Source organism: Arachis hypogaea, chromosome 18, assembly GCF_003086295.3.
Source record: "Arachis hypogaea cultivar Tifrunner chromosome 18, arahy.Tifrunner.gnm2.J5K5, whole genome shotgun sequence".
In the NCBI taxonomy this organism is placed as follows: Eukaryota; Viridiplantae; Streptophyta; class Magnoliopsida; order Fabales; family Fabaceae; genus Arachis; species Arachis hypogaea.
In genome coordinates this window covers 36,511,465-36,524,682 of record NC_092053.1, presented here as the reverse complement: position 1 = coordinate 36,524,682, position 13,218 = coordinate 36,511,465, and positions in this window count along the sequence as shown.

Sequence of the window (13,218 nt, the reverse complement as noted above, 5' to 3'; positions counted from 1 at the left end):
TTTTAGAATAATAATCAATAATGACCTATGATTTTGCTATTTTTCTAAAAACTATCAACATCTATATATGTTTTTTTTTTTTTTTTTTTGCAACAAAAGGACACACCAAACATACTGTAAATTAAATAATAAATTATGCTTCAATTATTTTTAATCCTGATAATTTACATGCATGGATGTTTCACAATTTCCAATTTTGTATAGGAAGGAAGCAGATAAACTTCGATAGGAAAAAAAAGGGGGGCAAGTTTAGTTTAATGTGTAGCATTTTAAATGAACAACAGGCGTGAAATGTGAAACATATAAGAGAATCTCTGTGCAATCCATTGAGGAGAATTGACCATGTGGTGGTGGTGGCTTCATGCGTCATCTCAATATAAACGTCCAAAAACATGTTTGGTAATTGGTAACTATGTCTACTTGTCTAGCTGGCCCAGTTCTAATCTGACCTTGTTTTTTTCTTGGTGACTAATCTGACCTTGTTTTAAATGTTAACCAATGTTTCCAGACCTTATCCGAAAACGAAAACATATGTTTCCAGACGAAAAAAAAAAAAGGTTAACGTATGTTTAATTGTGTGTCTAAGATGAGGCTAATTTTTTTTTATATATATATGGAAGAAGATTGTGTTGTAATTCATCATCATGGATAATTAGTATGTTTTTCTTTGATATGAATTTAATTTTTTTTTAATTTTAAGTAATAAATTGGACCCTCAGATTTAGAAAAGTAGAGAAATCTAAAGATCATATTTTATATGTACAAATTGGATCTTTCGGAGAGTCTGATTTGTGTTAAAATAATTTTTTTTTACTGTGAAGTAAATCAGAAATTCTGATTTGAACATTTAAAATTTTTTAATATTAAAATATAAATTTGAGAGTTAGATTTGTATATTTAAAAAAATTTAAAATAAAAAATTCAAATTTAACCCTTATATTTGGGTATTTAAAAAAAAATTTGAAAGTCACAAATCTCACCTTCAGATTTATGTTCTCCACATGAAAAAAAAAAATACATAAATTTTTCACATTGTTTGAAAATATCATTGGAAGTCCAATAATAAAAATAAAAAGTGTCTAAGATGAGCCTAACAATTTATGTGTATCTAATTCATTACTTAATTACTTTATATGAACCATTAGATTTTATTAAATGTAAATCAAAAAATGTTATAAAAGAAGAGTATTGATGTACTTTATAAATATAAAACATATTAGTACATATATAAATAAATACATTTTAATACATAATATTTTAAAAATAACAAGTATAATTTTTTTAAAAATAAATAAAAAATATATAAATACATATAAAACTATTTTTATTTATTAATATTAATTATTATGTAATATTTTTTTAATTATAAAATACAAATAATTAATTTAATTATTTTATATTACTTGAAAATAATTAGATTATATGTTAAAAAATAAAAAAATATTCTACTCATTAATGTTAGAATTTTTTAAATAAATAATTTAAATATTTTATTTACGGATATAGATAATTTATAGCGTATATACGAATTTTTATGTTTTTACTTATTTTGTTCACGGTGTAAACAAATTGAGATTAAGTAAACGAGATAAGATACGTTTGATATTGCACGTATCACATTTGCACACGTGATACATTGGAAAGGGCGACCAACATGTATCTTGTTTATACTATAAACGAGATATATTCAACCTCAATTTATTTACAGTATAAACGAGATATTACAGAAATTAACTCGTTTGCACTATAAATAAGATAAAGTATGACAACTTTCGAACATTTATAAAAAGATCTGCAACCATTTATATTCTCTACAAACATTTCACTTCTTCTCCTCCGTTTTCAATAAATTTAGTAAAAATGTCTAGTGGTAGTAGATATGCTGTTGTAAATGTATTCGGAGAAGTGTTGAGTGTCGAGTTGTGGAGTCGAATCGATCAAAGTACCATGTGCATTGCAGGCAATTTGCAGCAGGATATCTTTGGAGTCTCCATGTTGTCTTCAGACAGAATATCAGATATTGGTAAGCCTTACTTTCTATTGTAATGTATATTTTTATTTATCATGATTATTTTGGTTTTGAATTCCTACCGATTATATTTTAATTCGTTAAGGAGGTGTGTAAATTCGGCGGTCCGCACACCTATTTAGTCCCTACCATGTCTTAGGACCATCAATAGTTGGACAACAACCTTATTTGTAGTGTCATCCTGCCCCTCATATAGTCCAACCCATCAGTTACTATCCCTCTTCTAAAAGGTGCAGTTAGGCAAAACTATCACTTCAAACCCTCATACAGAAAGCTCTGGATGGAGAAGCAAAAGATCTGAAAGTCACGCAATAACCCACCCGCTAGCTCTCCGTGCGTGTGATAAACCACTATTTTATGGTTTATCTTGTGCTAATTTTGAGTAGTTTTTATCAACTCTTTACTCACTTATTCATACTATTTGCATGATTTTACAATTCCTTCCTAATTATGATCTATGATTGAAAACTTGCTTTCTAAGCCTTTAAATTGTGTATTTTTAATGTCCTTTCATACCATTCGATACCGTGATCCGTGTGTTCAGTGTTTTCAGGCTTTATAGGGCAGGAATGGCTTAGAGGATGGAAAGGAAGCTTGCAAAAATGGAAGGAGCACAAGAAATAAAGGAGACAACCAGCGAGAATCGACGCGCACGCATGGCTCACGCGTGCGCGCGACTTGGAGTTTTGCACAGCGACGCGTGCGTGTACCTGACGCGTACGCGTGGAAGCGAATTTGACCGGCGACGCGTACGCATGACATGCGTGATCTGCAGAAATAATAGAAAACGTTGGGGGCAATTTCGGGCCGAGTTTGGACCCAGTTTTCGGCCCAGAAACACAGACTAGAGCCAGGGAACAGCAGAGACTCAACACACATTCTCATTACACATAGTTTTAGTTTAGTTTTTGGAATCTTAGAGAGAATTCTACTCCTTCCTCTAGGGTTCTTCACATTCATAGTTTTAGAGATTATTGCTTTTGCTTTGGATATTGAGAAGAGTCATTACCTCTGTGGGATTCGCTATTATTCTAGTTTGTTTTCTTATTCCTTTACTTTTTACTGCCCATTAACCCTGTTTGGATAAGTATGTTGCATTTTGGGATTTATTAATGTAAAGAACCATTTTTACTTTTAATTAATTTTCAATTATTGTTTATCATGTCTTCCTTTTATTCCCTTTTTAATTCTGTGAAAGTTATATTCATGTTAATGGAGTAGTTTCCTAACTTAATTGGGAGTTGATTAAAAGGAGAACCTTGAGTTGGAATACTCTAGTGTTAATCCTAATTGGAAGTTGATGATTGACAACTCTAGTCTCTAACTCTAATCTTTTCTTAGGAGAGGATTGGGACCTGTGATATAGTTGGTTAGTTAGTTACTTGACTTTCCCTTATTAATTAAGGGATGACCAAGTAGAGCAACAACTTTTTATTATTACACTTGGGAAAATTCAACAAGGATAGAAATTTTAATTAATTTTCTCCCGATCAGGGCTTTTAATTGAATTATATAAATTCTCTCGTTAATTTCCGTTGCTTATTTTACAATTATTTATTTTTCTGTTTCTCAAACTCAAAATTTCTGGGAAAACCTCTAACCGATAAGCTGCACTCTTGTGTCAATTCGTTGGGAGACGACCTGGGATTCATACTCCCAGTATTTTATTCTTAAATCTGTGATAACTCTTCTAAATTGATAAGCGGATTTTTGCTGGTTAAGAACTGTACTTGCAATGTATTTCTATTATTAATTTCTTAATCGGCCAATTTCTGCCGCATCAATTTTTAGCGCCGTTGCCAGGGAGTTGCAATAGTATGCTAATTTATCGGTTGGAATTTATTTATTTGCATTTTATTTTATTTTGTTTTATTACCATGAGCTGTATGTTTCTTTCATTGAATGACGCGTTCACTGTCTGATTCGAGCTTAGCCGCATTTGATTCTGAAATTGCAAGAACTCTTTCACGTATTAGGCGAGCTCGGCGTCGGTTAGCCTCTGAGGGTGGTGAAGTGGATGTTGCTAATTTACTAGTATTATCTGAGAGCGAATCTGAACCACCATTTGAGGAAGAAACAAGCTCATCTACTACTGATTCGGTTGATATACGTGCAGGTGACATGGCAGAGCCCAGGAGAATTACTCTCCAGGAAGTTGGAGCCCCAGACTTCACCCTGCAACCGTATCTAGCGCGTCACCCAAATCTGGCTGCAGATTTTGAACTGAAGACGTCGCTAATCAACTTGATGCCCAAGTTTCATGGCTTACCTGCTCAGGAGCCTATAAAGCACCTCCGAGATTTTTAGACAGCCTGTTCTACTGCCAGGCATCATGGTGCTGATGAGACTACTATTTGGCTGATTGGCTTCCCGTTTTCTCTTGAGAGAAAGGCGAGGGAGTGGTACTATACTCAACCAGAGGCAGTCGTTACTAATTGGGATACGCTCAGGAGAGAGTTCCTAGACAAATACTTTCCAGATGAGGTTACAAACAGATTGAGGAAAGAGATCTCATACATTATCCAAGGAGAATCAAAAACCCTTTATGAGTACTGGGAACGCTTCAGGAATCTCTTAGACTCATGTCCCCACCACAAGATTGATGAGATGGTGTTGATCAGTTACTTCACACAAGGCATGAAGCCTCAGGACAAGACCACACTAGATGCTACAAGTAATGGCTCTCTGAAGAAGTACAAGACGACAATAGAAGCGTGGCAGCTGATTGCCGATCTAGCTGAGTCGACTCGGAATGCCAGACACAGGAAACATCCCAAAGCTGTTGCAGAGATCTCCTCTGGCGGTGAGACCACTGCTTTCACATAGGCTATGTGTGAGATGACCAACCTACTGAAGCAGATAAATCTGAATCAATAACAATCTCAACCTCCCTCACCACAACATAGTCAACAACTGGTTCCTCAAAGAGTATGCCGAATATATGCTGATTATAGTCACTACACTGACGAGTGTCCATAGCTCCACCAAGAGGACAATACCTTGGCAGCTACTCACAATTTCTATGACCGCCCAAATCAAGGATCCTATCAACAAGGTGGCAACTATAACCAAGGCAGCAACTATAACTAAGGTGGGAACTATAACCAAGGTTGGCAAGACAACTCCAACAAAGGAGGCAGAGACCATAATAGCAATCAGAGGTGGAATAATAATAACAATCAGCAGAACTGAAATCAGCAGAACCATTCCTATCAACAGCAGAATCAGAACCAGCCTTACAGAGCACCTCACCTAAGGCAGTCCCAAGGACCTCAGAACAACCAACAGCAGATTCCTCAGATCACTTACCCCTCTTCTTCTAATGACGAGTTGCTTCACTCCCTTGCGCAAGGGCAAAAGACCATGGAAAGCACACTTAACGGTCTAACTTCTGCTATACAAGCTCTTGTCTCCCAGATAGGATCATCGAGTACCTCTAACACTCAACCTGCAAGCTCCAGTGGAATTCCTTCTCAACCCTTACCCAACCCCAAAGTTAGCATCAATGCCATTACTTTGAGGTCCGGAACCACACTGCAAGAGAGGAATCATGAGGAGCCAACCCCACAAGAACACGCTCTGGTCGAGGACATGGTTGAAGTGGAGGATGTTGAAGAGGAAGATGAAGTACAAGACATAATTGAAGAAGAAGCAGCTCAACCAAGGAATGGAGAACCAAAGGAAGCTGAAGCTATAAGAGACGCCATTCCTATCCCATTTCCACACCTTGCAAGGAAGTCCAGAAAGCAGATGGAACTTGATCCCAAAATGGTAGAAATCTTCAAAAAGGTTGAGGTAACTATTCCCCTTTTTGATGTCATTCAGCAAGTACCTAAATATGCAAAGTTTCTAAAGGATTTGTGCATGCATAAGGATAAGATTAATGAATTAGAAACTATTCCTTTAGGTAGTTCCATATCTGCTTTAATGGGGGATATACCTGAAAAATGTAGTGACCCAGGACCATGCATGGTTAACTGTACCATTGGGGGTGTAATATTTTCTGACTGCATGGGTGATTTAGGAGCGTGCATAAGTATTATGCCTTTGTCTACATATGATGCTTTGAGGCTTCCTCCCTTAAAAAGTTCGGCAGCTCGTTTTGTGTTAGCAGATAAAAGCATTATTACAGTGGTTGGAATTGCTGAGGACGTGCTGGTGAGCATTAAGGGGCTCATATTTTCCATCGACTTCTATATCTTGGAGATGCCCCAAAATGACTCAGGAAGACCGTCGTCCATCCTGCTTGGAAGACCATTCCTGAAGACTTCGAAGTTCAAGCTGGATGCCTTCTCAGGAACCTATTCTTTTGAGATAGACAGTCGAGTAGTAAGCTTCAATCTGAATGAAGCTATGAAGCATCCTCCAGAAGACCATTCCATCTTCCAGTGTGACATCATTGATGAGACCGTGGCTATGGTTCACCAAGAAGAAATATAAGAGATGCACATGGAGTATGGTCCAAGTGTGGAGAAACCCTCTGAACACAATGAGGACACCTTGCCATTATCACTAGCTCTAGAAGATCCAGTGCCCAGTCAGGAGCAGAAATTGGAGTTAAAGCCACTTCCACCCCACCTCAAGTATGCTTACCTTGAGGATAATCAGAAGCTCCCAGTCATCATTGCAAGGGAACTCACTTCCCAACAAGAAGAGCAGCTGTTTAGTGTGCTAAGAAGACATAAGAAGGCCATTGGGTGGAGCCTGGCGGATATAGTAGGCATCAGCCCTAAAGTTTGTGAGCATAGAATATTTTTAGAAAAGGGAGCAAGGCCTGTCCGTTAACCCCAAAGAAGGCTGAATCCCACCATCTTGGAGGTTGTTAAAAAGGAAGTGACCAGATTACTTGAGGTAGATATCATCTACCCCATCTCAGATAGCGAATGGGTCAGCCCAGTACAAGTGGTGCCCAAGAAGTCTGGAGTCACTACAGTGAAGGATGAGCATGGAGAGCTCATAGCTACTAGAGTGCAGAATTCCTGAAGGATTTGCATTGATTACAAGCGCCTCAACCAGGCCACTCGTAAGGATCACTATCCCCTTCCATTCATTGATCAAATGCTGGATTGCCTGTCAGGTGAATCACATTATTGCTTTTTAGATGGTTACACAGGCTATTTCTAGATTCATATAGCTCCTAAAGATCAGGAAAAGACTACTTTTATATGTCCCTTTGGAACTTATGCTTACAAGAGGATGCCTTTTGGCTTATGCAATGCACCAGCTACTTTCTAAAGGTGCATGATGAGTCTTTTTTCTGATCTTCTTGAGAGCTGTATGGAGGTTTTTATGGATGATTTTAGCGTGTACGGTGATTCCTTTAGCCTTTGCTTGGATAGTTTATCTAGAGTATTAGACAGGTGTGTTAGTTCAAACCTTGTTTTGAATTTTGAAAAGTTTTATTTTATGGTCAAACAAGGTATTGTTCTAGGACACATTGTTTCTAATATTGGTATCTCTGTAGATCCAGCAAAGGTAAATGTCATTTCTAGTCTACCTTACCCCTCCTTCGTGAGGGAAGTTCATTCGTTCCTTGGCCATGCAGGTTTCTACCAGAGATTCATCAAGGACTTTAGTAAGGTAGCATTGCCCTTATCCAGACTGCTACAGAAGGATGTTGAATTCGAGTTGAGTGAGGACTGTATGGAGGCGTTTGATAAGCTGAAGATCGCCTTGACTCAAGCTCTAATTGTAAGAGGACCAGACTGGAGCCAGCTCTTTGAGATTATGTGTGATGCCTCCAACCATGCTGTAGGAGCAGCGCTGGCTCAGCGCGTAGGTAAGGATCCTTTTGTAATTGCATATGCTTCAAAGACATTAGACGCTGCTCAGTCTAATTACACTACCACTGAGAAAGAGCTTCTGGCTATTATTTTTGCTCTGGATAAATTCCGAGCCTACCTACTTGGTACTAAGGTGGTAGTGTACTCAGACCACGCAACTCTAAAGTATTTATTAGCTAAAAAGAAGTCCAAACCAAGACTAATACGTTGGATACTACTGCTGCAAGAATTTGATTTAGAAATTAAGGATAGGAGTGGTTCTCAGAATTTAGTGGCGGACCACTTGAGTCGCCTTGAGCACATTAAGGATGACTCCACTCCTATCAATGATGCTTTTCTATTTGATAGCTTGCATGCAGTATCTGAAGTAGTTCCTTGGTATGCACCTATAGCTAATTATCTAGTTTGTCATACCCTCCCTCCCAATTTTACTAAGCATCAAAGGGACAAGCTGAAAAGTGAGTCCAAATATTATATATGGGATGATCCATATTTATGGAGGTATGGCGCTGACCAGATAATTAGAAGGTGTGTGCCTCAATTAGAATTCCAGTCCATTTTAGAGGCCTGCCACTCATCTGAGAGTGGTGGACATTTTGGCCTTCAAAGGACAGCTAGAAAAATCTTAGACTGTGGATTCTAGTGGCCCACTCTTTTTAAAGATACTACTGCCTTCTGTAAATCTTGTTCCCCATGCCAGAGGTAATATATCCAAGAGGGATGAGAAGCCCCAACAAATTATGTTGTTCTGTGAGATTTTTGATGTTTGGGGCCTTGACTTCATGGGTCTGTTTCCAAACTCAAGCGATTTCTTATATATATTGTTAGCTGTAGATTATGTTTCTAAATGGGTGGAAGCAATTCCTACCCGTACTGATGATGCTAACACTGTTGTCTCTTTTGTTAGAAACCATATTATCTGTCACTTTGGATCACTACGAGCAATCGTGAGCGATCAAGGCACCCATTTTTGTAACAGGAGATTGACCGCTCTACTGAAGAAGCATGGCGTTATTCACAAGATAGCAATAGCCTACCATCCCCAGACCAATGGACAAGCGGAAGTGTCTAACAGGGAGATAAAGTGTATTCTGGAGAAGATAGTTAAGCCTCATAGGAAGGACTGGAGCACCAGGCTACAAGATGCGCTTTGGGCATATCGGACAGCATACAAGACACCTATTGGGATGAGTCCCTTCTGCCTAGTTTATGGAAAGGAATGTCACCTCCCAGTGGAGATAGAACACAAAGCATTCTGGGCGGTAAGAGAGATCAACATGGGATTTGAGAGGGCCGGAGCTGAAAGGAAGATGCAACTACATGAATTAGAGAACCTTCGCTTAGAAGCATATGATAACTCCAGGCTGAAAGAAAAGATGAAGGCTGTGCATGACAAGCACATCAAAAGGAGAGAATTCAGACCTGGGGAGTTGGTTCTCCTTTACAACTCCAGACTGAGGCTCATGCCAGGCAAGTTGAGATCCAGATGGAAAGGTCCCTACAGAGTAGAGAAGGCAGAGCCATACGAAGTCTTTCACCTGAGTCATCCTTCAAGCTCCAAATTCATCAAGGTCAATGGACATCGCTTAAAGCTATACCATGGTGAGAAGATGAAGAAAAACAAGGAACTGGAGATCTTCCTCTTGGAGGATCCACCTGCAGCAGAAGACTGAGCTAATGGACCGTCCAACTTAACGACGTTAAAGAAAAGTGCTAGGTGGGAGACAACCCACCATGGTACGATCTTTCAGTTTTCTTCTTAACTTTATTTTATTTTATTTCATTTTTCTCAGTATCCATTTCTCATCTCTGCATGAATTAGCTGCATACTGCATTCAGATTAAAAAAAAAGGGCACACCACACGTGCGCGTAGGCCACGCGTGGGCGTCGATCCCAAATCGACATCTCCATCCAACGACCAGAAAGTTGGGCTGGGATCGTGCGGCTGGTGTGCTATAGGCACAAATTGGCTCACACGTACGCATCCATGACGTGTTCGTATCAATTCCATTCTAGCACATCACGCGTGGGCATGTGCGACGCGCACGCATCGCATGCAAATTTTTTCCCCCTCAAATGGAACAGAGACTTATGCCAAAACGACGTTGGACTTGTGCGTTTAGCACAATTCTGGTCGACGCGTACGCGTGCCTCACGCGCACGCGTCATTTCTACTTATCCCGTCTCACACGTTTGCGTCCAAGATGCGCACGCGTCCATGGATTTTGCCTCAACCATGCTCACGCGTGATCCACACGTACGTGTGGATTTAAATTTTGATAACCCCCTAACGCGAGAACCCTAGCCCCCCTCGCGTGTTTTTCCCCTCCCTTCTCTCAACGTTCCCCCTTCTCCTCCCTCAAACCTCCATCGCAACACCCAAACTCTCACCACCAAACCTCCGTCGCAGCGACCAGACACCGGCAACCCTAGACCGCCACCGACACCGCCCCTTCTTCCTCCTTATCTCCCTTCTTAGCCCCCGCCTCTAACCGTCACCGCCGCGCCTCTGCCCTGCGTCACCGCAACGCTCGCCGCCGCCACCGCTACTAGGCGGCGCCACTGTCCTCTTCCCTTTCCATTTTCCAACACCCTTCTCTTCTACCCTGCTCCAGGTTCCCCTACCTCCATGGCTCTGTTTACTTACTGCTTTAATTGATTTTTGTTCATTCTAGTCAGTTTAATTAATTACTCTGTCTGTTAGGATTAGATAGAAATACATATGGTTAGGTAGCTAGGTTGTGGTTAGAGGATTTAGGTCTGATAAGTGCTCCGTTCCTGCTGTTTGAATTATCTATTTTTCACAATTGCTCGGCTGTTGATGTTGCTATTTTGCTGCTGTTTCATTGCTGTTTGCTACTGTTTTGCTTCATCTGGTCTTAATTGTTTGATACCAATGCTTATATAAATTCATATAAATTTGCATTCTTGTTGCGATCTGCTTTTCATTGTTGATTGAGTGAGTTTAATCCTTTGCATCCATATACCTTCCTATTGCTTGCTTTCTGAATTTGATGAGGCCGAGCTAATTGCATATACCTGCCTATTGCTGTTTTGGATTGGCTCCACTGCTACATTCTTCTGAATTTACAATTGGTTTTTGTGCTTGTCATGGTTAAATGCATTTATAGGAAGTCCAAACTAATACACTGAGTTTAGGCCTAGCCTACTACTTTCTTCTACTTTATAATGTCTGAGTCACACGAACTACCCTATTCTTCAGGCTGCTACTATATATTGTACTTCATGTGCTGATTAAAATTGCTGGCTTATTGCATGATTCCTGTTGCTGCTTTTCTGAAATTTCCTTTACTTCATCAAGTGCTCCATCTCAATTTTTCCATTTTAATTCTGCACTTGTATCTTTAAACTCAACCGTTCTTGATTGTTGATTACCTTAGTGTTCTACTGCTGCTTTGGTTGCTAATTTGCCTTGAGTTTATATTGATTCAACTTTCTGCTCAATGCCATATTACTTGCTGGTTTGGTACAACTTGCTCTGAGATTCGTATAAGCTGCTAATTCTATTTGAAATTGCTATTGCTTACATTATTCTACTGTTTGATTTTTTGGAAACATTCTTTTTACTGCCGGAATGCTGCCCAATTTTTCTGAAACACTATTTTACTTAACTTCCATTCATGAATTGACTTTTATGCTTTTGACATTGTGACTTAATTGGTTTACATGAAAGCCATTTCATGAGATGCTGGGCTAGCATTCCCATTCCAATTGGTTCTCCTCTTCATTGAATTGCATTATTGATGATTTTATGTATCCTTGTGCTTTCTTTGCCTGATTTATCATCAATAATCTGCATTCTTTGCTTGAATGTGAGTTGCTTGTTCTTCAATCTTGTGAACTTCTGTTAGCTGGGAACTATAGTACCAAGCCACTACTGTTAACTTTTTTTTTTAACTCTTGATTTTATTGACTTCCTAACTTCTCTCTTCGTCTTACACTAACTCTTTTCAACCCCTTTTAAGGCATGTTGATTGTTGTTTCTTGCTGAAACAAGCATTCTGCATTTCATTTGATAGTTTTTGAATTGTGATTTTTGATTGAACTCTTTGATTCCTACCTTGCATCCAGTCCAAATTTCTATATCTTTATGACTCACTTCTTGCTTTAGCTTTCGTTCCTCTTTTCCCTATCCACTGCTAGTTATGCTTGCCCATTAATTGCCTATTTGTTTCCCTGCTTTATTTGTTAATCAGTATCCTGAATTTTTTATTTTTCAGGATGTCTGACCCAAAAGGAAAAGGTAAGGCTAAGGCCACCACAGGTAAGAGGAAAAGAGGCCAATCATCTATGGCTCTCTCAGATATTCTACATGATGATTCCTGGCATGAGAAGAACTTCACTCCGCAGGAAAAAGCAGATCAACTAGTGCCTGTGACTGATCCAATCAAGTTTGTAAATCGCTACTGTGAACTGAAATATCAGATCTTTGTGGATAAGAGGCACCTATATTTGGAAAAGACCCTCAGAATACCAAATGAATTACAATAGTACACTACAGAGCAAATCAAACAGAAAGGCTGGTTCTTTCTAGAGAGGAATTTGACTGAGGTTAATGCATCCTGGGTCCAGAAATTCTACTGCAACTATTACAAGGCGACCCTGGATGCAGTACAGCTAAGAGGAAAACAGATTTTGGTTACTGAGGAGGCCATAGAGGATATCCTCCATTTCTAGCCTAAATCAGACGAGCCAGATGGTTATCAGAAGGCTGAGGAATCCATGAGGTTTATGAGCTTTGATTGGGAGGCTGTGAAGCGCACCATAGCCATTGATCCTGCTGTTCCCTGGGCTATGGGTAAGTTGACGGTAAATCTAAAGGGCATCAAGATTGTTTATCTTAATGATGAGGCTCGGCTATGGCAACAAATCCTGAGCAACTATGTTATACCGAGCACTCACGAGACATAGGTGCCAGCTGCTATGATAATTCTCATCTGGTGCGTTATGGAAGGTAAGGACCTGTACCTTCTACGGTTCATCCGGCAGTACATGGCTAGGGTTCATGTTCGAGGCATTCTGCCATTCCCCTATCTGATTACCCAGATGGCCCGCCGGGCTGAGGTACCCTGGGAGGCTGAGGATGAGAAGCCACCAGCTGCCGAATGCAAAAGGATTATTCCACATGGCAAGAGATTCGAAGCTTTAGGCCACCGACCACCTCCTCTTACTGCCTCTGCTGACGTAGCCACATCCTCTGTAGCACCTTCAGCGCCTGCTGCACCTCCCACATCCACAGCACCCTCACCCATTTTCCAGCCTATTTACCACCTAGTGCACCGACTCTTTGAGCGACTTGATCAGATGGAGCGTCACAACCAGCGGTGTTATGAGCGGTCTGAGCGTTGCAGTAAGCAACGCTACGAGCATCTGAAGCTGATGAT